We start from the raw sequence: 27,458 nt of genomic DNA on the forward strand, positions 1-27,458 counted from the left end.
TCTATGCTATTTTCTCATATGAGTAGCTATATTAATTACCACCACAATCAGGAGACAGAACTATTCTCTTACTGCACAGATATCCCTGCTTCTGCCCCTTTATAGTCAACTAATTTCTCTTCCTCTGACCATCCCTAACCCTGACAGACACTAACCAATTTTTTATTCTAATTTTGTCATTTTGAAAATGTTACGCAAATGGAATTAGAAGATATATGATCTATTGAAACTTTTTTCATTCAGCATAATGCCCTTGAGATCTAGCCAAGTTATCATGTGTACCAATACGATTGCTCATTCCCTATTAATGGTGAGTAGAATTCCATGGTGTGAATGCACTGCAGTTTATTTAACCAGTCACCTAATGAGGGACGTTATAGTTATTTACAGAGTTTGTCTAATACAAATGAATTGAACAATTTACATTTCACGAAATTATTGATGACATGTGAAGGCTTGACCCTGCCATTTTATTTTTTATTTTCTTTTTTGTTCCCTGTTTTTTACTTTTTTTTTTTTCTGTCTTACTGTGCATTGCTTGGACATTTCTTAGAATTTTATTTTGATTTAGCTATAGTAATTGGCAGTATCTTTTTGTATAGGCTGATTTTAAATACTTGCATTAGGTATTACATTTTACACATATAACTTATTACAGTGTATTAGCGTGAAGATCTTGCCAGTTTGAATGGAGTGTAGAAACATTACCACCCCTTTAAGTCCTTTTACTCTTCTCCTTTTACAATATAATTCTCTTATGTATTTTCTCTACATACATGGAGAACCACATCAGACAGTATTATAATTTTTTTGGCTATCAAACATACTTTAGAAAACTCAAGAGGAAAAGGAAAGTCTATTGTATTTACATATACATATATATATATATATATATATATATATATATATATATATATATATATATATATATTTTTTTTTTTTTTGGCGGTACGCGGGCCTCTCACTGCTGTGGCCTCTCCCGTTGTGGAGCACAGGCTCTGGATGCGCAGGCTCAGCGGCCATGGCTCACGGGCCCAGCCGCTCCGTGGCATGTGGGACCTTCCCGGACTGGGGCACGAACCTGCGTCCCCTGCATCGGCAGGCAGACTCTCAACCACTGCACCACCAGGGAAGCCACTACTTACTTATATTTTTAATGTTATTCTGTTGTTCTTTCTTTTCCCTAGATGTTCCAATTACTTCTTTTATTATTTCCTTTTTGTTTAGATAAATTTCTTTAGCTATCATTTTGGGTAGCTATGTTGGTGACAAATTATCTTAATTTTCCTTCATCTGAGAATGTCTTGAAAGTCCTTAGTTTCTGAAGGATATTTTTCCTGGCTATTGAATCCTGGTTAACATTTCTTTTCTATCAACACTTGAAAAATGTGTCACTTCCTCTGCTCTCCATGGTTTTCAATAGAAGTCATTCAATTTATTCCCCCTTAGGTAAGGTGTTATTTCTCTCCTACTGTTTTCAAGATTTTTTATTTGCCTTTAGTCTTCAGAAGTTGACTCTGATGTCCTCGGTGTGGATTTCTTTATGTCCATTCTGTTTGGGGATTTTTTTCAACTTCTTGATCTTGTAGCTTTATATCTTTGACAAATAAGGGAAATTCTCAGCTATAACGTCTTTGAATAATTTTCACCCTCTCCTTCTCTCTTTCCTGGCAGGACTCCAATGACATGAAAGTTAGAAGTTTTTTTTTTTTAGAGTACCACAGTTCTCTAGAGCTCTGTTTATTATTTTTTTAATTTAATTTTTTTAGTCTATTTTCTATCTTGTTTAGATTCAGTAATTTATATTGTTCTATCTTGCAGTTCATTGGCTCTTTTCTCTGTCTTCTATATTCAGTTATTGAACCTATCTATTGTTTTGCTTCAGTTATAATGGTTTTCATTTCTAAAATTCCCAGGCGGGGGCTTCCCTGGTGGCGCAGTGGTTGAGAGTCCGCCTGACGATGCAGGGGACACGGGTTCGTGCCTCGGTCTGGGAGGATCCCACATGCCGCGGAGCGGCTGGGCCCGTGAGCCATGGCCACTGAGCCTGCGCATCCGGAGCCTGTGCTCTGCAACGGGAGAGGCCACAACAGTGAGAGGCCCGCATAACGCCAAAAAAAAAAAAAAATAAAAAATAAAATTCCCAGGCGGTCTTCTCTTAATAACTTTTATTTCTTTTCAGAGTGTATAACAACAACAACAACAGAAAAAAAATGTGTCCTTGCCATAAAAGAAGTCTGGTCTCTGCTCTCAGCTCTTGTGAGGTAATCTCTGTCATGCCTGTTAGGAGTGTCTTTCTTTCCTGGGGGGACTTGGGTTGTGTCATATAGTCTACCAGTTATTTAGGGAGGGGGCTGACACATCAGAAAGATCAACAATGTAATGTACCGTGGGGCTTTGGGTCACACAGTATCAGTTGACCTGGAGACTGAGATTAACTACACAGGCAATCAGTTAATCAACTGTGTCTATGTGATGCAGCCCCAAGTAAAAACTCTGAACACAGAGGCTCAGATGAGCTTCCCTGGCTGGCAATACACCATACATATTATCAAAAACCAACATCCTGACTCTGCCAGAAGAGAGCAAAAGAAGATCCAAGTCTGGTAATTCCTTGGACTCTGCCCTATCCACTTATTTTCTGGTTGACTAAAATGTATCCTTTTCTTTTTTTTTTTTTTTTTTTTTTTCAGTACGCGGTCCTCTCACTGTTGTGGCCTCTCCCATTGTGGACCACAGGCTCCGGACGCACAGGCCCAGCAGCCATGGCTCACGGGCCCAGCCACTCCGCGGCACGTGGGATCCTCCCAGACCGGGTCACGAACCCGCGTTCCCCACATCGGCAGGCGGACCCTCAACCACTGCGCCACCAGGGAAGCCCAAGAGTATAGTAGCTTTTAGTGAATCTGTGAGTCCTTCTTTATCAAAAGTGAGGGTGATTTGGGGAAACTTTCAGACTTGTAATTGGTGTCAAAAATTAAGGCAGTCTTGTGAGAAATGTGTTGCCTCTACCTCAGCAGTTGGCTTAAGTTCATGCTGAGACTTTGCATTTTTTTCATTCGTTTGAAGCATGTTCATATCTGCTCATTGAAGCATTTTGTGATGGCTCCTTTAAAATCCTTGTCAGATAAATCTGTATCATCCTGCTATTGGTATTTATTAATGGTCTTTTCTCATTCAAGTTAAGATTTTCTGGTACTTCCTATAAGTAGTTTCAATTGAACACGAGCCTTTTGGGTATTATGTTAGGGACCACCAGCTCTTATTTAAATGTGTTTTAGAAGGTCACTTCTGACACTGCTCAAGCAGGGAAGAAGGGCATCACTCACTGGGATTTAAAAAATCACTCTACACAATCAACTTTGTGCTCAACATGATATGATTTCTGTATTTATAAAAGAACTTGGTCACCATCTAATTACAGTAAAATATATTTTGCTCTCCACAAAGCTGTTCTTTTCACTAAAAAGAAATAGGATGGAAATTTTCAAGTATTATCTTTAGTGGAAAATAATTTTTAAATGCAAATAGGAAAAATGTTTAGCATTATGAGCTAGTGATCTGTTAGGCATTATGAACTAGTGATGGTGGAGATATTTTTAAGTTCTACTGGACTGGAAATCAGAGCTAAAAATATTTAACTGCATGTATAACATAGGCATACTAATTTCTAGGATGCAACCTCCCTGAACTTATCAATCATCAATCATTTAATTTCAAAAAGAAAACATACTTCCCTACAGCAGTGGTTCTCTTCTCAAGCTTTGGTACACATTAGCATCACCTGGGGTCTTTTAAAAGCCCAATACAGGTTGCATCCTATATTGCTAGATATAAAGCAATATATCTAGGGATGGAATGCAGGCATCCATATTTTTAGTAATCCCCATGACTTGTAAATGAAGCAAAGTTTGGGAACCAGTGTTTCTTTACATTGGTGTTAAATACACTACTTAAGAGTAAAAGAAAAATTTTTTTTATTTTTTTTTCTAATTTTTTGGCCACGCTATGCAGCATGTGGGATCTTAGTTCCCCAACCATGGGAACCCATGCCTCTGCGTTGGAAATGCAGAGTCTAAACCACTGGACCGCCAGGGAAGTTCCCAAAATAGATTTAAAGATAAAAATATATGTAACATTTTAGTTAAATAAAATGTTCCAGTCAATGTTTATCAAATTTCAAGATTTTTTAAAAAATAAGTTTTTGTTGTTCAAATTAATTTTTCACTAATTAAGTTACAACCAATTGTTACAGAGCTGTGCTGAACCTGAGTTTTAGAAATGTGGTCTCTGAATGCTCTTATTAGCTGACCTACTATTCAAAACTTCACAGGAAATACTTAAAAAGCTTGGTTTTAGATAACAAAGAAGCATTTTTTCTTTATGCTTAAAAAAGGCTTCAGCATATTGGAAGACATTTTAAAGTAAATTTTAAATGGAAATAATCCTTACGCTACTGAGCTTCATGTTTGATTTCAAATAATAGTTTAAGAACAAATCAATCTTGCGCTTAAAAAAAATCTATATAGTGTTGATGAGTGTGTTGACTCATGAAAGAACATGAAAAATGCTGTTACTTAAAGGAGAAACATTAAAGTGATATTCCTAAACAAGATTTTGTTGAAAAGTGAACAGTTATTTCATTTGGTATGTGTTCTTTGCATCAGCATCTACCAAAGTGTTCCATTTGGTATCAGTCTGCAGGACGGTTTCCCTTGTCAAGAAGGGATGTTAAAGTCTGCTCTAGAAGATTCCAATTAGCATTAGCATAATCTTCCAAAAGGAAGGAAAGACTTTCAATAGGGAGAACTATTAAGTTTGCAGGAGGTTTTGTAAGACACTCAAAAATATGCACCTATAGACAAGGAGAAGGATAAATGGAATCAGTAGTGGATTTTCTACAAGATAAAATGTTTTAAAAATGAAGTAGTTTAAGAAAAATAAATAAATGTCCATTTCTAGAAGCCACTCTGACTAAAACAGGCTGGGTTTTGGCTTGTGTGAGGAAGAACTGAAACAAGATGATTATAACAGCTGAAAACCAAGATTTTCAATGTTCTGCTACGATAATTATGGAGTTTGTTGCTTCGTGTTTTGCTTACATTTTAAAAATTTTATTTTCATTGGGTGATGATAAAGCAACCTTTGTGAACTTCAAAAAAATATCTGCTTTGCTCTGAAGTCAGTGTTACAACATTTGTACAGAAAGTAAAGATGAATGAATCCATGACAGCTCTGAAGCTCTCATCATTAATGTGCTTTGTGTTCAAATTGTTTGAATTTGTGAATCTCTCTACTCTTCCTGGAAACCCTGAGTGGACTGATTTATGACTGACAAGAGATGACTGAGTGGGCTTCCTTTAAAGAAAACTATCGGGCTTCCCTGGTGGCACAGTGGTTGAGAATCTGCCTGCTAATGCAAGGGACACAGGTTCGAGCCCTGGTCTGGGAGGATTCCACATGCCACGGAGCAACTAGGCCCGTGAGCCACAACTACTCAGCCTGCGCGTCTGGAGCCTGTGCTCTGCAACAAGAGAGGCCGTGATAGTGAGAGGCCCGTGCACCGCGATGAAGAGTGGCCCCCGCTTGCCACAACTAGAGAAAGCCCTCGCACAGAAACGAAGACCCAACACAGCAAAAATAAATAAAATAAATTAATAAACTCCTACCCCCAACATCTTCTTTAAAAAAAAAAAAAGGAAAGAAAGCTATCAATATGGGGGGAAGGGGAGGGGTTATAACATAAAATAAACTTGGGAATATACAAAAGTATCTTGAAAAAGAGTGAAAGAATATTTGAAAAGAGACAAGAGGTAATGTGTTGAGACCCAAGAAGAAATTTCTGCAATTTAGTCTTGTAAGATATAAGGAAGTGTGTTAGCCAAGTTTACCCAATGCTTTTACACTTTCAAGGATCTTTTAATATTACCAAGAGGTTTTAAGAACCTTGACTATAAAAAGAGTTAGCAATCTTATTTACTATTTTGGTGATTATGTTCGGTGATTACTATTTGGTGATTATTTTGGTAGATGGAAAAATGAGCAAGCAGGCTCTCACCAAACACTGAATCTCAGCCTCCACAACTGTGAGAAATAAACTTCTTTTGTTCATAAGCCACCAGTTTATGATATTTTTGTTATAGCAGCCCCAATGGTCTAAGGCAGCCCTGACCTCATGTTGCTTAGAACATTTACTTTAGAAAAACTGCAACTGTAAATTCTGTCTCTGACCCTTTGAGATGTAAATCTTATCCCAGCCTCTGGACAGTTTTACAACTCAGGAATGTCTTTCTCAAGGACCTGGGAGCCATCCCTTTAAAATATAGCCATTAAGAAAGATAGAGCCCTTCTCTCTCATTCTCTGTGGGAAGGTAGAAGCCTAACTATAACCAATTAGCAAACACAGGTGGCCTCTTGACATTGCTAACCTCTCCCCTGACTTGTCCTCCAGTACTTTTCCACCAGCTCACCCCAGAGTTTATAAATACTCCCGCCTTTTGTCAAAGCAGAATTAAGGGGGCTTCCCTGGTGGCGCAGTGGTTGAGAGTCCGCCTGCCGATGCAGGGGACACGGGTTCGTGCCCCAGTCCGGGAAGATCCCACATGCCGTGGAGCGGCTGAGCCCGTGAGCCATGGCCGCTGAGTCTGCATCCGGAGCCTGTGCTCCGCAACGGGAGAGGCCACAACGGTGAGAGGCCCGCGTACCGCAAAAAAAAAAAAAAAAAAAAAAAGCAGAATTAAGGTCCATCTTTCTCTCCTATTGTAATAGTTTTGAAGAAAACTGTCCTTGCCTTTTTAATTTGTCTGTTGCGATTTTTTTCTTTGATAACATGGGCTGATTAACCTGGACTACTGGTGTGTGTTCTAAACGCCATAATAAGTGTTATTTTGGTGGAGAGGCAGAAGGCGATTACACACAAAGTAGAGCAGGAAAAGAAGGAATGGGACCACAGATGCAGAGATTGGAGATGGAGTGACACAGGCATAGTCAAGAAGGGCTCACAGCAAAGTGAATCTGAGGGAAGCAAGGAGGTATTCTCCCCCAGAGAATCCAGAGGGAGGGTGGTCCTACTGACACCTTGATTTTGTCCCTCTGGCCTCCAGAACTGTGAGAGAATTAATTTCTGTAGTTTTAAGCCACCAAGTATGGTAATTTGTTATAGCAACCCTAGGACATTAATAGAGTTGATCAGAAATCATCTGTGTTTAAATGTATCTTCTTAAAATTATAATAATTAAACTATTGTAAAAATGTTAATTCCATTCAAAACATTTTAGATGGAGACCATTCTTTAATTAAAGCAACGCCATAAGAGTACCGTATGTTGACAACTGTGCACTGTTTTCATAAGAAAAAGCAGTAGTAAATGAAAGCAATCATATTATTTTGTTTTAGTAGAAAATGTGAAGTATTTTTTTTCTAAGTACTATTGTTAAAATGATAGAACTAGGATAAGCCACTTAAGCGCCTGTTTTTAAGGAAGATGCTGTTTAAATAGATTAATTCAGCCAGAGCCCTGGAGATACTAATGAAATTCACCAATTTAGGATAAACAGCTTCAGTATGGATTTTTGATAAGAAAACAGCTGCTTCTAGATAGAAGTAGTAGTAGCTAAAGTCTGAAGGCCATGAAATTTGTCTGTTGTGGAAGATATGATATGCAAGGAACAGATGGTTAGCATAAATAATTCAAAATCACTCTACAGTCACTTCTTTGGGTAAAAACAATGTGTTGAACTATGTTTACAAGGTTACTTGGAACTTTAAGCATACAAACAATTTCTATTTCCATTCCAAGCTTGCTTTCAACATGCAGTTTCAAAACAAAACACAAGTTTTAATCATTTAAGTGTTAGTCCTCTAAAATCAATATAGGCAGAGGTATGACATGCATTATATAAGAGCATTATACGTGCAACCATATGTGCAATCACGATTAAATATATCTAGGTCTCCAATGTAAATTTTGTTGAGGTTAAAATGATGTTCGCTTACACCTCACATGTAGGTAAGTGAACATGTAAAACTAATAACAATGTTGATAACAATCAACAATGAATAAATGAAACTAACTTTTGCATAGCATTTTAGAGTTTATAAATATTTTTTCTAATCCTTCATCTAATTTTATTTAATTTTATATATAAAAATCTGAAATCACTCCATCAATTAAGAAAATAAAATACTAGCCCTATAATTTTACAATACTACTCGATACTTTTAAAAGTTTTACATATCCCTTGTTAATTACTCTAATTTTCTTTCTCTTCTTGAAAAGAGATTTAAAAATTGACACATTTCTTTCCTTTCACTTCAAATTTTCCTACATATTATATTTATGAAGAATTCCTTTTTTCCTGCCTCATGGAAGGATATATATCTTTGCCTGTATTTACCCACGGCCACGAGCCTTTATAACAGGATTCATAATCCCCTTTCTTTGGTTAATTAATATTTCCTTTTCACTGTTTCATTCTCTTTGGTGTGAATATGGGTCTTGTGACTTCTCTAATCAAACATTTACCAGACTCTGTATTTTCCTCAGTCCTCCACTGCAAGTTTCTTCCTCTTCTCATAATCAAATTTCTTGAAAAAAAAACATATTTGTTGTTTCTACTTTCTTTCCACTCAATTATTCTTAAGCTCATGTTCAGCTACACATCACTAATACCTATGTATTTGGCATATGTTCTCAGTCCAAAACATTTCATGTCAAGTAACTATTGCTGACAGTGGCCAAGAAGATGTCAGCATGAGTTTTCTGCTCTAGATCCTGTGGAGGCTCTCAAATCTCCTCTGGCACCTTTCGTGTTACTATTCTCTAACCAAGATTATAAGTGTTACAGTTTCTAACCCTATAAAGCAGACATCGCCATCAGTCACTAATATATTATTCTGACCCTGGCTTCCAAGTTTCAGTCATGCTTCCCTGAATAGTAGATTCTGTGCCTTGAAAACCACTACAATTCTGCCCACCTACCAATAGTACCCTGTCCTCTGAAGTCAGCCTGCCATCATCAGTCAGGTATGACGCCAAATGAGGCATATAGATTTAGCCTTCTTATGTGCCATAAATCAACTAGCTTGCCTAACACTAGACAGCTATTCAGCTATTGTGAGATTTAGTAATTTTCTGGATATTTTATATGAGCTTTGATAGGGCCTTGTAACTCTTGTGTACATCTTTCCTCCCAAAATGTTTAAACACGTATTTGTATTCCATAGTCAACAGTTAGAATAACAGTTTCTTGAACCACAAATTCAACAGAGAAGCACACATCTAGGTATTGATATTAAACTATTAAAAGGAAGCTATGGATAAACATAATTAGGGACTTAGGTATTCAGCTGTTACTGCTTTCTGTACCCACAGTGGTTGGCAACATTTAATAGTAGTTCATTGTTCATTTGTTTATTTCTTTTCTAACACTTAGGAGAACTTTTAGGAAAATGTTTACACTTTGTATTTCAGAATCAATAATTAAATTTAAGCCATCAGTCTTCCTAGGGCAATGCTTAACTCATTGAAAGAAGCCATCCCATGAATGGAGTCTAACAAACTGCTGGGAAAGTGTCAAGGGCGCCCTTCACTGTACAATTTCTCTTTCAAACAAACACAAGCAGTGTCAGGCCTAGAATAGGCCCATTGTTATAATCAACAGAACTATAAATTGTATGTTAGCAAACAGGCATCTCGTTGCCCCTGTTATATATCCATCTTCTTCTCTCTTATTCCATTATCCCTGGGGGGTACAATGAAATTAAGAATAATCCTGAAATGTTACCTTATTCACCACAAAGGCTGAGCCTGAAGAAGAGGAAGACATGCCCCAGGCCTAGTAAACCAGAACATTTCACCCCAACTTCATCCCCTTTGACTGTAGTGATTAGTTCAGAGTCATGCACATAGTACAAATCAGAGCTACAAGGCCCCCATCCGTTGCTTTTTTTGTAACACTGGGAAAAAATATTCTTTCTCTCTTAGGCTAACCTGGTAGCATAAAATTCTGATGATGCTGATAGTTATCTTTGTCTCAAATTTGGAGAAAACTGGCCAAGATGAAAGTCATAACAAAGGAAAGAAAATACAATAGTTACAGAGACAGATTCCTGATGATTGCAATCTGCTCTTCTGCTCTAGGTTCATTCTGACTAAAATGAAAATCTGGTCATAGTCCTTCCCTTTAAAAAAAAATGACTTCATTTAAGTATAAATGCAATATTTTTAATATTAAAAATAAGCTTTCATCATGTGACAAATAACTAAATTGCCAACCTCATTTCTACCCTCTTCTCCTCTATTTTATAACCTGGCAGTCCCTGACCATGACAGGCTTTTCCCTGGCTAAGGCCTACTTATCCTTCTAGGTTTAGCTGAAGTGTTCACTTCCCCAGAAGCTCCTCCTCACTGCTTCTCATCAACACACCAAGCTTTATTTTTCTTCTATGCACCAACACCACCCCAGGGCATACCTGTGTCCTATTTACATTGGTATCAGATGTTAAAATCTCTCTTCCCAGACAGATTGTGAGTTCCATAAGGACACAGTCTTCATCATTTTATATCACTTCTGCCTATTCCTCAGTAAATCTACTGTTTGTGATCATGGCAAATTCTTTTGGCGCCTTTTGCCTGGTTCCAAACACTACTTTTTCATCTTGAGATAGATTTTGACTTGGAATGAATTTAGAATTGGACTGGAATAGAATAGGCAGAACATGACCTCAGGTATCCTGGGGTTCACATTTTAGTCCCTACCCCAGCGAGGGCGTAATACACAAGTCAAGGACTAGTGTTGAATCACCTCCCAAGGCATTTAGACTTTCAGGCAACATTTACTTCTATATATGGGTTTTAGCAAATTAGATATGTCAGCTGAGACATTGACATAACTCCCAAACCTAAATACCTACAAATTTTCATCATTGAGTCATCCGACGATGGAAGAAAAGGGTGATTTACTGTGAGGGCAGTTTGCCCAGCAAACAGCATCACTTATAAAATGCGTTAACAGATCCACTATACTTAGGTATTATAATGGTAAATGTGGCAGCTGTAATTTTTACAAGTCATCTTCCTATGGGCTTAATGATTCCTGAGAAATATGTCACTGTATTGACTTGTATTCACTCTTCTTCGATTTTGTACCAGGATCATCTCTGTAAAATTCCATTACTCAAATTTATGTATCATTCTCTCTCACTAAGAATATTATTAGACATGCCTAGAATTTATTATGGATGTGAGATGAAGTTCTAACTCCCATTTTATACATGGATATAATACTTTTAAATGAAGTACAATTCAATAAAGGAAGTATATGTTTATTTAAGAATTATTTTTTAAAAAAATACCTGTGTTTGTTTCTCCAAAAGAATATGGGTGGAATTACAATGCAGAGAGAACAAAGAACATTTTTAAAAGACATGCATTACAAATGTATTCCCTTTTAAAAAAGATCTGTTTCTTACAGTTTCAACTAACTGGATTCCTCTGCAGCTCCCCACCCTCCTGGGAAGGATTTTCACATCCTAGAATGTTATCATCAAAGCTAGCTTAGAATTTTAAAATGCTGAGAAATTCAAGCATTGTTTTAAAGATTGTTGAACAGATGTAGTTTCTCCTAAGAGACTTTCTTGATGGTAAATATCTTGTATTTCATCTAAAAACTTCAAAATATAAGTATTCTTTTTAGCAGAAAGTAAGACATCAGGAAAGAAAAAAAATTATCAAGGATGGAAACTAAGGACATGTTGGCACTAATCTGTGGCTTCTCTTACTGCACAATTTGAAATACACTTTAAACTGAAAGATCAATTTTTATTTAAAAAATTTTTAAATCTTTATTTTAAAGATCAGTGAATATTTTTCACAGAAATAAGAATACCCAATAAGAAGTAGCATAATATATTGAAAATTGGCATGTATAGTATATACTTGGGTTTGAGGGCAATTAAATACAATTTCTAATTATATTATATAGTTGTAGTCCTTTTCTAAAAAAATTAAAATGTTAAATTCTTGGGTATACAGATGTCATTTCAGACTGGGCATTAATTTGCAATAAAATGTGAATTAATTAAATTGATATTAAATAAAAGCTAATTGAATTTTGCCTTGATAAAAGAGACCCCAACAAGACTTGAACAGTCAGGACAAACTTTCTAGGTAAGTAAGATTCCAGCTGATTTTTGTCATTCTGTGCAGAGTAGGTTACACCTGAAGTGTCTGTAAAGCAAACTTTAAAAGGAAAATTTAAAATAGATATTGAGTATCATAATACAGAAATTTGAAGCCACATAATAGTAATAAGAAATGTTTAGCCTGTAAAAAGAAGACTCTATGGTAATAAATTATTTCACTTCAATACTTTTAAAAAGTAACACTATCTAAAATTTTAAGTGGCTGCCATCGGAGAGCAAAAGTGATCTGGTCACCTTAGGAAGATCACCCATCAATGTTCAGAGTATTATATAAGTGGAATTCAAATATTGTATGGGTAGGACATATTATTTGATTTCTAATATAATCATCCAACTTTGAAAGACTGATGCTATGAGGTGATTTCAGAGTCTGTCTGCCAAATAACCCAAAATACCATCTATCTCATAGCTTGGGTTTTCCCTTGCATTAACTTATACAATATAAAATCTCAATACTTAAAGATTTATTTAGAATAACAAGTAACCTCCCTTAAGAATGAAAATAACTGTCACTTGTTGGACATTAGCATGGATTAGTTCAAGCTAGTTGTTTTCCTTCTTAAACACTGACATAGTTCAATCTGGTGAATCCACGTTTTTCATAGGAAGTGTGATAGACTTTATGACTATTTACCCATAGTTAGTAACTTTTTTGTGATGTCCTTCCCTGTGGATGAATAATACATCCCTACCCTATTAAATTCAGGATTGGTCATATAACTTCCTTTGGCCAGTAAAATGTGAATCTACATGATGTATGCCACTTCTGAGCAGAAGCTTTAGAAGCCAACGTGCCGTTCATCTCTGTCTCTTCTCTGCCTGCGATGACTATGACTGTTCAAGTGAGAAACTATTCTGTCAGCCTGGGTCTCTGATGAGTAAGGAGCAGAGGGCAGCTGACTTGCAGTACACATGCAGGGCAAAGGCTAAATCAGTGTATGCAGCTGTAGAGCTCTAAGCTTCTAGGTCATTTGTTACTTTGTCCGTTCTGGCTGATATGAACAACTGGAGTTGGTAAAAGACTATTCTGAGCATTATGCATTTTCAGAAGCAAACTATGTCCCTGGCTGGGGAGAAAAAATGATGGGGTCAAAGTTGGGGTATGGTTACATATGAACCTAAGGAAAGCCATTTAAAAAAGCCAAGTGTAAGCTTATTATAATTCTAAATATGTTCAGGGCCAGGCTTACAGCCAAGAAAAGGATACATCCTTTCCCTCCAACTTCTGTAAGTTGAGCTTCATGACCTTTTGCTTCCAAACCCAGAGCAAAGGTTAATACTATAGTGACACCATGTACTTCCATTATGAGTTACATAAGCCTTAAGGACTTAAAGTAGGAATGAAATGCTAAGATGGTATTTTCTTGTATGAAAACTTTAAGACAAACTATAATTAGATAATCACCCAGTGAGGAACAAGAAGATAGGGAAAAACATTTGGCTAGAAAGATATCCTAATGTGCTTCGGTGGATAAGTTTACCCATTGCCTAGAGCAAGACTATCCATAGCCTAAAATAATCTTTCAAGTGAGCAATTTTTGATTTACAGCTAAATTAAGGCTCACTGCTTTACTCAATGAGTTATATGTAGAAACACAGAAATCACGGAATGTTATTTTGTGTATACTGAGATTGAAGTGTAAAAGGGTGACGAAAATTACTAAAATCAATATGGAACTCTTCACAAATTCCAGGAAAACCCTAGTATGGCTTATGACAGGGTTCTGGTATTTGCCCTATTCTGCTCAAACAAACTGCCAATGATTAATAAGAAATCATAAAAGACAATTTTAGTCCATGATGTAATCAGAATCTAAAAAGAGCTCAAGGAGTGCAACAATGGCAGAAATATCCAAACAAAGTTAAATCCAGCATTTACTTCAAAAAACTGTGTGTGTGTCTGTGTGTGTGTGTGTGTGTGTGTGTGAGAGTGAGAGAGAGTGAGAGAGAGAGAGAGAGAGAGAGAGAGAGAGGATCTGACTGGCCAGCAGGTTATGCAAAACATACTTAGAAAATTTTGCTCACAAGTCAATGTGTATGAACAGTATGACATAACTGCCAAAAAATTAATGGATTCTTAGTCTGCATTTATGTCTGGAATAAAGGAGGTAATTATTTTATTTTATTTTACACTAATAAAACCACATTTACAGAACTGTGTTCTATTCAGTTCTGAATTCCACTGACAAACCACAATTACCCCTGAAGGATTATAAGAATGGTTAATGGTTTATAAATAAAGGATAATCTAAGAGAGTGGGAATACTAAATTTGCTAGTACAAATACACGGCAGATGTGATAGTTTGCAAACACCTGAAGGCTGCCCTGTGGAAGAGGGAGTAGACGTTTGCACTAGTACAGAGAAGGAGGCTAAGGCTACTGGACAGAAGTTAAAGTTACATATATTTTAGCACACAGCAACATCATGCTATTTTTACAGAAAAGTGAGGAATAAATAAAATTTTAAAATAAATAAGAGTCATCTTATAATTAGAGCCATTCAAACTTATACTATTCAGTTTCATGATATACTAAACTTCCCAAATCTAGAACTTGAAGTTAAATAATCAACACTAAACTGTATGAAGCGAGGATTCTTCATCAGGGAGGTCTGACAAACTGGTCACTAAAGAATCCATTAGTTTTAAAAGGTTGAGGCTCGTCTCTACGCTTCAGTGGTGTTTGGGGAAATTTATCTTGTTATTCTCTGTGTGTTATCTTGCATAGCCAGTGCGACACATTTGGTCAACTTTCCTGGGATGATGCTTGTTCAGAGTTCACACAACACCTGCCTGACAATCTGACATAACACCGCACATTTGTTTTGCTGCCAATTAACTTCAAGATCTTTCCACTAACACTTTGTCAACTCCTTAAATGCAACACTGACTTTTGCCAATGGAAGGGTGATTTCTTCTTCACAGCTAGCTGTTAAGAGATACTAGCAAGATAACAAAAATTAAATGAGACTCTCAGTGACAGGCCATTTAGCCGCATAGCAGATGCTATGTGCATGCTATAGGTATCACTATAAAAGAATGGGGAGGTTGAAGGGACATTGGTTAAATCAAAGGTAATATATCTTTTACAAACAGCTTTCATAATTGTTATGAGTCATCTGGCTATGCTCCACAAAATGTGCAGTTATCAATGTACACAGAATATTGAATTATCATAATAGTAATGAAAAAATATTTTTTTATAAAAAGTCAGAGATACAGATATACTATTGCTAATATGACAGCCTAGATTACTGTATTTAAAATTAGAATCTTGCTGAAATATAGCTAGCAAATATTAACAGTGAGTGAAGATATCCTGTATGGAGTTCAACTCACTTTAAATAAAAATATTATCTGTTTGGGCTCTACAGCCTTCTATCATTCCCTAATGAAAAAAGCAAATGATGATGTATATAATTCACTGTCAGCATTTAGAAGAATTTAAGACATACAGAATTAGTTATCAATATATTTCATATACATATACAAAACTCACAATGACAATGTCACTTCATGTGTCTAAATTTATTCACTGCCTACATGTGTATTCAATTTTGATCACAAGAGCCTTATTGCAACCTCTAGATCATAGCAAGCCACTCCCTAAGTTAATATAAGCTATGACATGTGGGTGAGGAATTTCCTTATGTAATAATAGCACTTGTTCATGAAAGAACTTGGTATGCAGTACAAGAACCATGCACTTTTGTCTGAGCTTGATTTCTTTTTGTGTGTGTGCGCGGCTTGTGGGATCTTAGTTCTCTGACCAAGGCTCGAACCCAGGCACCCTGCAATGGAAGCTCGGAGTCCTAATGACTGCACTGCCAGGGAATTCCCTGAACTTGAATTTTTGATTTACCACAAATTAGGTATGTTGGACAAGTAACTTAACATGTGTTAGACCTGGCTTTCTTATCTGTAAAATAAAAACAAAATACAGTCATCATATTAGTACTCTGTAGGATTACTTTAAATAATAAAGGGCATAAGGTCTAAACTGCATCTAAGTGGTCCATATACTTTCTATTAAACCCATTAAATAATGAACTTGGAAAATATAGGAAATATTTACCATGATCTCTTAGAGAAAGTGGTCAAACTAAATGTCTCATAATGCTCCATTTTAAATAGATAAATAAATCATAACACCAGGCTCTATACTTCTTTCATCTTCAGTGAACTAGAAAGTGTAGTCTTCTCATATGCAAGTCAGCAGAGGCTAAGTTTTCCCAGCATAACAAACATTGCCAAGCTATTGCTAGGTTTCAACAACAAAGGCTTATTTCTTGCTCATATGATACGTCCACCTTGGAGTGGGCGGGGCTCTACTGCCCACTGTCCTATTTCAGTGACACAAGCTGCCAGAGTCTTCACCATTTGGATCATCATCAACTGCTCTGGCTGAAGAAGCAAACCTAAGAAATTGTGCCTGGTTCTCAAAGGCTTCCTCTAAGAAGGGAATGACAAGGATTGTTTCCTCTCATATTTCCTTTATCTCAAGTCGCATGGCATACCTAAGGGTGCTGCAAGGTCAATTTTCTCATGTGCCCATAAGGATGAGAATCAACTATATTTGCTGAAGAGCACAACCGACAACTTTATATTCTATATCAATGTCATTAGGCAATCTGGAAATGTTGCTATATGCTATAAATATCTAATTTTAAAGATTTTATGACTAAGTAAAATTTTCATAGGTTATACCTTGACTTTGTGTTAATTTCTAATGCTCTATAAATAGATTATCTGCATGAATCCAAAAGTCCAGGTTAAAATTCATATATTGTTGTCTTCATTTATCAGTGAAATAACTAATAAAGCAGTTCATGCAAAAGACAGCAAAATTAACTAACTCTGTACCCATATAAAGAGTTCACTCATTTTCTTTAGCAAAATGATTAAATTTAATAATAAATAGACATTCTCTGAAAATGAATGAGTAGAACTACTTGTTACTTTGCCATAAGGGGATACTATCTAAAAATTAAATGTATACAACAATGGAATATTTAACACACAAAGTACTGAGTATACTACATTAGAAGATTTTAACAAAATTAACGAGACCATTGTGAGGTAATTGTAGAAGGTATGAACACACTGAGTGTTGATAGCCTTTGTCATAGCTTCCTAGAATTTGGTTGAAATGAATATTTTTATCAAAATGACCCAGAAGTCATTAGAAAAGTCATTACACAGATTCTTATAAAACTGACCATACAGTAGCAAGTAAAATTTCTCTGAATACTCAGTGTTATTTATTAATCTCTCTTCATCATAGTCTGTATTTATATGAGAAAACAAACAATACAACACTTAATGAAGTCACCATTTATTTTATTTTTATGATGCTGAATCAAAGCCTTGAATGATTTGTTTCAGACTAAAGTGGATAGGTGACCAAATTATGAGTTCTAATAAATATACAGACTATGATAGCTTTAGAACAAATACATACATATATTGAGAGATAATTCTTCATAACAAATACATTTAAACTGATAGAAAAAGCATCATATTTTTGTGTTCTGATGTTTCTATATAATCTATCGTGTTATTGGGAGGAGAAATACGTGGCAACTGTTCATGCTATTATTCAGATTTGAGTGATAGAAAAGAAGACCAAAAAAATAAATAAATAAAGCCCTCAAAATGCTTTGGTAAAAAAAAAACAGTACAATATAACATAGAGGTAAGGTATTTTTGTTTCTTAGAATACTTTTTAGAATATGCTTACTGAAATGATGAATGGTGTTATACTTTTTGTGACATTCCAAGAGGTGGTGAATGAGGTAGGTTGAACCAAAACCTCGGCAATGTTTGTCCAAATGTATATTTTGTTATCTCATTCATCAATCAATCAATGTATATTGTGATATATAATGTGTCTCTTAAATATGGCACACTTTACTAGTCTCTGTGCAATGATAAAAAGAAATATGATCTTCTCTGCCCTCAGAAAACATCAAACTTTTTTTAGATAGTTGGGATGATGGCACTGATCTAGGTACGGAAATACATCAGGCAAACTGGAACAGGTAGAAGGCATTTGGCAGAAGGCCTTTCGGGATCTAAATCAGAAATCGTTACATAAAACACCTGCTTGGCATTCTACAACCATCTTATTTCAGATGATGTTAAAAAACTAATTAAAGTACAAAATAAAATTTGGTTATGGCAAAGGTGATATTCATAATATATTAAATATGACAAGCCAGACATTGATGAATCAGAGTGGAAACAGTGAACAATCAGAACAAACAGCAGTGAAAACCAAGATGGTTTTGCTATATCAGTCTTGAAGCAGACTACTGTGCTGAGGATATCTATAAATCACAGTAGAGCCAATGAACAGATTAACACAATAAACTCAAACATATTCTATATTGCGAGACTCACAATTGAGACTTGATATTATAAAAAGCTTATTTTCTTGATCTTACTCTTATATTCCAATTACCAAATGGTAGAAAATTACTGTGTAATAAGTATAAGCATATGATGGCCAAAAAGCTTCACTCATGAGAAGGCAATATTATGTGATAGCTAATTTAGAATTAGAATTTTATATCTACTTCCTCTAATCTAAATAAAGTAACTGAATGACAAATGAGGTAGCTGAAGTTTTAAGAGGTTAAGTGATCAAAAAGCTTGTTACTGATAAAGCTTGTTTATCAGATGTTCCCCAATTTAGTTTGGACACAATTATGGGGACAGTGGGTTGACTGTGTCAAAGTTCACTTAACAATATATTATATATCACCTTTCCCCGTTAATATATAAGACTGTAGAACTTCAGATAGCAAGAGCAAAACATATATTTCCATCTAAGATTATATGGTAAGAATATGATATTTTTAGTTGCTGTGTCTGAAAAGTCAACTGTGCCTGACATTATGTCTATTCACAAATATTCTGGATCTTCTTCTAGGCATATGGTAAAATGGCATTTCTGTTTCTTTTGAAATTAGGCTTGGCCATAAACTGTGATCATAAGTAACGGGAGCTGCTTTTCAGCAGTTCTTATAAGAACCAGTGACAATTTACAGTACTTTTTCCATGGCCTTCATGACCAGACCACTTCAGATGGTGACACTTCCTTCAGCCTGAATCCAGCAGTGAGGACAATGCAGTGCAAAGACTCCAGCTAACCTGTGTGGACATGTAGACGAGTAAGAAATGAACTGTGTTTTTAGCTGAGATTTTAGGGGTGTTTATTACTATTGCCATGTTACCAAGCTGATCTTGACTTATACAGAAATGGAAGCCAAAATGGAGGGGACAATCTGTGCTGAAGTAAGCAAAAGCGTAAATTTGTGACACCGACTTAGTGGATCATGGCTGTGTCAAGGTCACTTTATCAGAGGCTGGAATGATGACCATCACATTAACCAGTGGGGAAACAGCTGGTAAAACGGCTACCTGTGGTAACTGGGGATGAAGATCACGTACCCAATAAACTCACAGTGCCAGGGACGATGCCAGAAAACAGAATGTTAGTTCTGATGAAAACGACTGTTTCTGGCAAGGTATGGCAAGATATTACCCTCTGTCACAGTGACACATTGCTCCAGATGGAGGCTGCACTGTTAGCCCAAGTCCTGGAGGGAGCAGACGTCGAGAGGACTCCATAGCTGACTTGCCATGGACAAGTGGTGTGAGAAAAAAAATAAACTGTAATGTCATACTCCAAAGAGAATTTTTTGATTGTGCATTTTTTAGCTAATTACCTAGATTGTGTGTCTGATACACTGCATGAAACTTAGAAGAGAATTAGTGAGTATGAAAGCAAAAATAAAAGGGAATAAATAGCAAAACAATGAATCAGATAGAGTTGAGGCAACTGCTTCTCAACCCCTAATATTAAGAGATAATTTATTTAGTTACAGTGGTCAAGTAAAAGTCAGTCTCATAACATGGATAAAATCTGGTGTGTGGCCTCCATGTTTCTTGTCAAGACCACAGAATAGGTTAACTTGTTTTAGGGAGTATGTTCAACAGAATGTGTAGGACCCAGTAAATACTCTCACTGGACAAGGCGCAGGTAAAGGAGTTTAACACAATCCCATGATTCAAATGAGAGAGGGAGGAAAGGAAATAGGGTGAAAAAGAAAAGAAAAAGCAAATTTGGAAAACAGATCTAGGGAAAACTGGGTGTGGCTGTTGTGTAATAGGGAAGAATAAATCTGACTCCATACTGGATATGCTTCTTTCACTTTAACCTTTGTATTCTATTGCTTTTGCTGCAAGAATGTTGCCTAGAGCCTAAAATATACAGGAGCCATTTGTAAGGCTCTGACCTTCAAAGGTATAACAGTTTTCCATTCATATAGAGATTAAAAGTTGCGAAACAGAGAATAATATTTGTCTTATCTAAGGTTTACAGGACATTGTGACCTGACCTACGTAGACAGCTGCAAGAACAAAGGATTCTGACACCAAGAAGTTTGCAGCAACCAAGGGAAGTTTGCACCCCTTCCCCTTTTAGTATAAAAGAAGCCTGAATTCTAACTCTGGTAAGATGGTTCTTTGGGACACTATTCCACCGTCTTCTTGCTCTGCTGGCTTTCCAAATAAAGTCACTATTCCTTGCCCTAACAACTCATTTCTTGATTTACTGGCCTGTTATGCAACGAGCAGTATGAGCTTGGACTCAGTAACAACTGGTCCATGGAACTGACTGAGCTCAAATAGATAAAAGACCAGTAAACTTATACATGATTTGTAATGCCAAAGAAACTATGACTGCAGGCCAAAAAGCATGTGAAATTTAAGATTAAAATCACCTTTGATTCCCAATGTTTTCCACCTTGCATTGCTCAAGCATCTCCTGTGGTTGCAAGATGGTTCTCTAAAGCTCTTCTGACTGCGTTATTTTTTCATATCTAAGAAGAAAAATGTAGAACACTTCCTATAGCTATTGTGGAAAAAGAGAGAATCTTTTGTCTGAGATACTCCTAGGAAATATACTTGGGTCTCATTGACCCAATTTTTCATGTATCTTGAACTGACCTTTGTAGCTGGGGGAATGGATTCTTGTGATTTGGTTGCATTAATCAGGGAACAATTCTGGATCTCAGTATGAGCTGAATCTCATAAACTGTGCAATACTAAGAATGGGAGTGGGAGATCCTCAAAGAAAAATCAGGATGTTTTAGTGTCAAGGAAAGAGAGAGAACACTGAGAGGAAACAGTAGGCTTTTATTAAAGTTATAACATGTAAAGTGGACTGTTAGTTAAACTTCAAATGTTTTATTTAGATATACTTATTGTCCCTGGAAAATATCCTTTTCCCATAAACTGGTAATTAAGTATCATCTGAGGGAGAAACTGTTTTCGTGAAAGAAAATTAAGAATAGTCCACATAAAAATAACAAGAAGAAATACATTATTTTTTTAAAGTTTGTAAGTTTAAAACTTACAAAAGTTAAGTATAAAAATTAACCCAACTTTTATACTACATTTTGCCATTACAGCATTAGAAAGTTTATCCATTTTCAGATGAAGTGTTAAATGGACAGTATTCTCTAAAAGTAACACCTAGACAATTTCATTACCAGGTGGCCTCCAGCTGCCATTCTTGGTTCATCAAATGAGTATCCTTACATTTAATAGGACATGATCCTGATAAAGAACTATGTGGATAGCATACAATACACCTTAGATTTCCTATACACCAGTGATAACACCATTTTGCTAAAGAGGTCATGTCAAAAATTTCTAAAAGATTTATGTTCTCTGTAAATCAAGCTCTTTAATTTTTTCTTAAGATTATTTATTACTTGTATCATCATATTACGTAGTTACAGCTTAAGTAATTAAGTTTCTTATTCATCTTCAAAAGAAGTGAGGATAATTCAGAATATCATATGGGAAAAATACCACATTGTTATCTATTTAGTGGTTTTTAAAATTTTTCTGGCAATTTTGGTAAATGGTTGCAAAGTCCAAATTAAAATAAATTGTAGTTTTAATCATTTAGATGCATCAGTAAAACTGTAAGGACTTCCAGTTTTTTCATTAGGTTCAAATCCTTGATCCAGATCTGGGTAGAAGTAGTCTCTAAGTAATTGGTAACAAAATTTTTCTTTTTATCTAAGTAAATATAATATATAAGCCAGTTTTTGTTCGGCACTGCTACTGTGAGGGTGCATGTGAGTTCTTTGTTTTTTCTTTTTTTCTGTCTCTATTTTTCTCTATATCTTTTCCTGAATTTTTATCCTATATCCTCTCTTTCACTTTAATCAATGGTATATATATATGCCATCATTATTTCTTATTAAACAACATTCATTTGTTTCTGAAAATGTAAAGGTAGAGAATGGATAGATTTGTTTAAAATATAGTTCTCTCAACCAATACTTCTCTCAGATGGCAAGATATGAAAAGAGAAATGCATTCTATTTTGGAATTTTCTGACATTTTTATTTGCAGGGAGTGAAAGGTGTATTTTCCAGGACATTTTTTACAGAACAAAATGAATCATATATAATCAAATAAAAAAAGAGCTTAGCATTATATGCTAATCTGATCTACTGTTTGACTTTTACTCTTGGTGATAATAGAAAACACATACAACAGAAAGATATTTACAAACAAGTTATCCTGACCCAATAAAATTCGCAATGTATTTTGCTTCATTTTGTGTTGTGACTGGCATTCTCATTCTGTATGGTTACTCTGTGCACTCTAATTTATACACTTCCACACGTACGTTGTAATTTTTGTTTAAGGAAGAATTTCCTAAATGCTGATGCATTATTCTATTTTGATAAAATAACAGATACAAACTTATTTTTTCCTCAGCTTCAATAAAAATAACCTTCAGATACATTAATTATTTGCATTTTAAATGAAAATTAAAATTTTTAAAAATTCAAGTTAATTTGAATTAAATGTTTGAAAGTAACCTAAATTGCCAGCACAATTTGTATTGTCTGTCTAGAATACACCTGGATTTGAATTTTAGGCTTGTAGATTAAAATACACAAATAACTATGTATTTTACCTAAAATTCAAGGAAATCTCTAGAGTTTGCTTGCACCCACTGTCACTGCTTTCCCAATCACCAGGAAAATGAAATAAGCTGGTGCATTTCCTTACCATCAAGGTACTGAGAATATAGTCTATCAACTTAGAGGTGTCTGTGGGTGGTGGTAACAATTTAGAAATCTTTTCCCAGTGCAATCTCTGCCTCATTACTTCTTGTATTTTGTTTAACTCTATGAAGGAAAAGAAGTTTTATTTCTCAAAAACAAAAGCTCTTCTTAAAACTATCAGGCATGCTCATGCACTACTTTTGAAAATAGCCCAGTAAAAATAGAATGTGTTAATCAGTCGTTCAGTTCTAAGAGTGAATAAATGAATACAGTTTTGCTGAAGAGCTAATGTACTAAAAAAAAATTTCGGTTCATTCTTTAACTATCTATACATTGAAATTGATAAAAGAATACCCTCAATATTATCTAGGATGGGTCATAAAATTTACAGCAAAGTAGGGTCACTCCTCCAGTTAAATATGAATCAGCTAAATACACTGGATACCAATTGGAACAAATAACTAAATGTAAACATTTTCAATCTTAGAGACAGTTTCAGAGATATCATGCAAAAAAATAACAGATTTGTCCTGTAAATCACTGTTGTCCTAACATTAACACAACTGAACCAGTATGGTAAGAGTCTGTTTTTAAACCTAAGATGGCAACCCAAATATGAGTTAAGATTAAAATGTCTGATTTTATTAATAGTACTAGCTTTTAAGTAGTAGTTCAAAACCTCTGGACATTGAATATTTCTGACTAATTTTTGACCAATTTACTACAAATTTAGGCATACAATATGTAGCAAACTTTAAAAATATTGATTCATTCAATTTTTCTGAGATTATGTTCTTCAGATTATTTAGATGTCAAAATTCTTATTCTTATTTTTAAAATTTTAATTAAATTATGATATAAATACAGTAAAATGCACATAAGTATAAACCCAGAGAATTTTCAGAAACCCAACATACTACAGTAGCCAGCCTATGGAGCAAGGAATCTTGAGTTTTTAACACCAAATGAGACACCCAGACCCTTATCTATCACATCAGCCCTTGCCTCAGCAAAGGCACCATATTCCTGATTTGGAATAGCACAGCTCAACTTTGCCCGTTTTTATACTTAATATAAATGGAATCACTTTATATATATATATATATACACACACACATATATACACTATATAGTATGTATACACACTATATATATAGTATAGTGTATATATATATATATACACCATATAAAGAATATATATGTATTTCAATATGGTTTCTTTTGTTCAATTTGATGTTTGAGAGATTTATTCTTATCATTCTGGATGGATAGTTTATTCCCTTTGCTTTATAGAATTCCATTGTGTAAATACATCACAATTTTTTACTCTATCTTGTGGACGAGCATTTGGTAGTTTCCACTTTAAGAGTGTTAAGAATAATGCTACTGTGAACATTCTTGTACATTTTTGTATATTTGTTGTTGCAAATATGCAAATATTTCTTTTGGGTTTCTATCTAGGAATGAAATTTCTGGGTCATAGGATATGATACATTTGCCTTTGGTAGATGTTGCCAAATATTTTTTCCAAAGAGAAAAAATATTAATTACACACACCCACCGTTATTATGTGATAGTTCCAGCTGTTTTAAGTTTTCACTTATTTTCTCTGTCTCTCCTTCCTTCCCTCCCTCTCTCCCCTCCTTCTTTCCTTTTTTTTTTTTTTTGTAATTTTAGCCATTCTGGTAGATGTGTAGTGATATCATATGACAGCTTTATGGCTTTATTTACCTTTTTTCTGATGACTAATGCCATTGAACACTTTGTCATATGATTATCATTTGAAGTTCCTCTTTTGCAAGGTGTTGAAATAGTTTGACCATTTCTTTATTGCTTTGTCTGTATTTTTCTTACTGATTAAAAGGAGTTCTCTATATATTCTCCATAGGAGTTCTTTGTTTGACAAATATATTGCAAATATATTCTAATGGTGTCTTTTGATTACAGAAGTTTTACATTTTGTTGTATTCAAATTTATTTTTTGTCTTTTACATTTAGTACTTGAAATTCTGTTCGTGACGTTTTTGCTTATTCAGGAAGATCTCCTATGCTTTCCTCTCAAGCTTTTATATTTCTTTCTATCTTTTCATATTTAGATAAGCAATGAATCTGGGATTGAATTTTCTGGTGTGATGAGCAAAGATTCATTTTCTTTATGCATAGACGTCCAAATGACCCAGTATTATGGAAAATACTGTTTTTTTCCTCTGCACTGCAGGGTCACCTTAAACGTAAATCAGAAGGCCATATATATGTAGATCTTTTTCTGGACACTCTTTTCTTCCATTGGTCAGTATGTCTATTCTTAATTTCCCACAATTTATAAGCTTTAAGTATCTAATAGTCTCCCAGATTTATTCTACTTAAGATTGTCTTGGCTATACTAAGTCTACTGTATTTCTATATAAACTCTAGAATCAGCTTGCCAATTTCTGGTGTGGGGGGAGAATTATAAGATGTTTTATTAGAAATGTGTTGAATAGATTATTTTGGGAAAACTTGACATCTTTACATTTTGAGTCTTTTGATCCAAGAACATGATATGGTCCTCTACTTAGGTCTTCCCTTTTTTTCTCAGATATATTTTGTCTTTTTCAGTGTGGATATTTTTACATCTCTAAAAAGTGCTGTTTTGTTAGATTTATTTCAAGATATCTGATATTTCTGTGTTACTCTTGTAAATGGTATCACCTTTAACAATTTCATTTTAAACTTGTGGTATATGGCCATACAAATTACTTTGTATGATCTTTTATGCTGTGAACTTGCTAAATTCATTTATTTATTCAAAATAGTTTATCTTTTGAATTTTCTACGTACAAAATCATATTATATTTGAATATGATAATTTTATTCTTCCTTTCCAATACTTATGCCTTTATTCCTTTTTTCTTGCCTAACTACACTAACTAGAACTTTGTGTACATTTTTCAATAAAACTGGTGAGAATGGACATCAGTATCTCATTCCTGATCTAAGGGGGAAACTTCAAATTTTCACCATTATACATGAAGTTTTTGTAGAAATTGTTAAAATATGGAGGGTTCCAGAATTCCAAGTTTGTTCAAAGATTTTTTTAAAAAATCACGAATAAGTGTTTTTTTTCCCTGAATTTTGTGAAATGTTCACATGAGCCTATTCTATTTCTTGTTTGTGATGAAATCTGATAGATATTTTGAAACAAATTAATCTTGAATAAAATTCATTTAGTCATAATATAGTATTATTTTTATGTATTGCTCTCTAAAAATTAATTATATTTTGTTAGAAATTTTGCATTGCTGATCATAAGATTGTTTATAATTTTCTTATTCTATTTCTGAAAGAAGTTCCTTGGGGAAACATTTTAATAATTAGATACATTTTTTTTCTGATACAATGAATAACTTAATCTTCATCTCTTTTTCTGTCAAGCTTGGTAAATTTACTTTTGGAAAAATGTGTCTATTTCATCCACATTGGTCAATTTATTGGTGTAAAGTTCTTTATAATGTCCTCAAAATTTTTATGATTTCTGTAGTCTCTCTAGTGATGTATCCTTTCACTTTCCTGTCATAGCAATTTTGTATATTTTTCCATTTTTTTCTTGATTACTTTTGGTAATTATTAAGTTTATTAATCTTTTCAGAAAACCACCATTTGACTCTGGATTTTCTCTACCTCCTAAATGCTTTCAATCATATTAATTTTTCCTACTGTCTTTGTTCCTTCTCTTTAATTAAAGGGAAATCTAAATATTTATTATTTTAAATGGTTAAGGCAAAAGCTTAAATACTTGATTTCCAGGCTTTTTTCTTTTCTAAATTATACCTAAGGCTATAACTTTCTCCTGAAACAATCCTTTACCTGATTTGTCCTATTTTCTTTATTGAAACACAAGTTTTGATTTGTCCTATTTTCTTTATTGTTCAGTTCAACATATTTTCTCTTTTTTACAATTTTCTCATTGACAAACTTTTGACTTAACTTCTTTTTCATAGATTATTTAGAAGCTTAGAATTTAATTTTCAGGCAGATGAAATTTGCTCATTTATCTTCTAGTTACTGATTTCAGTTGGATTCCATCATGGTCAGAAAACATATTCTAAATAATTTCAAACTCCTGGAGTTTGTTCAGGCTTACTTTATGATTCAGCATGTAGAAAAACTGGG

General features: G+C 34.7%; 1 protein-coding gene across 3 annotated transcripts in view; it reads right to left on the reverse strand.

Moving 5' to 3' along the window:
* The window catches only part of BRINP3 (BMP/retinoic acid inducible neural specific 3), a gene marked incomplete at both ends in the record, with an annotated part of 403,154 nt that overhangs the window by 103,169 nt on the left and 272,527 nt on the right, over positions 1-27,458 (reverse strand). The gene's annotated exons all lie outside the window — the stretch shown is intronic.

Source organism: Hyperoodon ampullatus, assembly GCF_949752795.1.
Source record: "Hyperoodon ampullatus genome assembly, chromosome: 2".
Taxonomy (NCBI): domain Eukaryota; kingdom Metazoa; phylum Chordata; class Mammalia; order Artiodactyla; family Ziphiidae; genus Hyperoodon; species Hyperoodon ampullatus.